The sequence below is a fragment of the Panulirus ornatus genome, chromosome 56 (assembly GCF_036320965.1).
Source record: "Panulirus ornatus isolate Po-2019 chromosome 56, ASM3632096v1, whole genome shotgun sequence".
Taxonomy (NCBI): Eukaryota; Metazoa; Arthropoda; class Malacostraca; order Decapoda; family Palinuridae; genus Panulirus; species Panulirus ornatus.
This window is the reverse complement of record NC_092279.1, coordinates 16828916-16830581: the sequence shown is the minus strand read 5'-3', so window position 1 is coordinate 16830581 and position 1666 is coordinate 16828916.

Below are 1666 nucleotides of genomic sequence, written 5' to 3'. Positions count from 1 at the left end.
CTCCTCTTCAGATATGGTTTCATTTGCTACCACTTTGAATTCTCATAGTTAAAAGCTTAATGATAATTTTTCTAATTTGCCCTTACTATTTTGTTTCGCTAATTTCTCAGTTAACACTCAAACCTCTTCGTCAAATGATTTAGTCGTCTAGAAAACCAGCGTCCACCCTCTTTCCTTGCAATACATCGTACTGAACAGATTTTGTGTATTTTTCTCTAGAACAAATCCATATTTCATTTATACAACTATTGTTAGTCAAATGTTTTATTTTTTTTTTTTGTACTCTTTCATAAACTTCAATTACATGTGATGTGAGGTAGTTTGATCGAGTGACAGAAGGGTAAAAGGGAGAAGTGTGGTAACAAGAATGTAGTTGACAGAGCTGAAGGGGGCATGCTGAAATACTTTGGACATGCGCAGAGAATGAGTGAAGAGATGATTACAAAGATATATGTATCGGACGTGGAGACGACAAGGAGTAAGTGTAGAACAAACTGGAGATGAAAGGATGGAGTGAAAAATGTTTTGAGAGCTCGGCGCCTAAACGTGCAGGAGGGTAAAAGACGTGCACAAGACAGAGTGAAGTGTAGTGATGTGGTATACAGGGGGCGACGTGCTGTCAATGGACGGAACTTGAACATCCATTCCAGCTGCTTTGCCGCGTTCATCTTACACAAAGCTTTTCACCACCTCTTTTCCTTCCACCAAACCACCTCCCCGATCCAAACAACACCACATCTCCCACCCATTCACTCAACAATCCTTGAAAGTACTCATTCTAATATCTCCTATTAGCCTTATCTCTACCTGCAACTACTTTCCCATTTGCCCCCTACACTGATGTTCCCATTTGCTCTGTTTTTCTCACACTATTAACCTTCAAAAGCATTGTCTTATGCTCCCTGAAGTTTGTTGATAGGTGCTCATACTACCTGACATTGCTCCTTTTTTTAACACTTGCACCTTTCTCTTGACCCTTTGCCGCCTTGTCCTATCCATCTTCCCCCATTTTTCCAGTCTGTCATTTTCTTCAGGACAAATAGAAGGGTTGTCAGTGGTCAGAAGAATCGCCTGAAGTAGGAGGCTCGCTTCGTAGGGAAATTTAGCACGTCTTCCTTTACTGTATTCATAACAGACAAAGATCTTCAAAAGTTTCTGTAATCTCTTCGTCATAAAATCTAATGCTTTGTTTCGTTCAAAAGTGTTCTGTTAATCGAAAGTCCTCCACAAAAATACCTAAAACGAAAGCATTCATATCATAGCTGATGTTAAGCACACTTATACTACGTAAGCTTGGTTTCATACAAAAATGCCTTGTACGCTAATGTCCTCCACTAAATACCTAAAACGCAGGTATTCATACACACAGTTAATGTTAGACATTCATACATACACTTTGTTATATTAGTCCAATGCCTGAAACTTGTAAACGAAATTGTGAAACTTTTTCATCTAACTGGTACATCCGGTGTAAGCAAAATACATAAAATTTGGAATTTCACATTCTCAAGTTTTGAATGTAAAAGTCAAACGTTAAATATTACATACTTTATCAACAAAATAATGATCTAACAAATAGTCTTCAAGCCAATGTTTTCCTCGGCTCCGCAATACGATGCTCACGCCTTGCTTTTGAGTTTTCTGCCATCTGTTGGACGCATCCTCA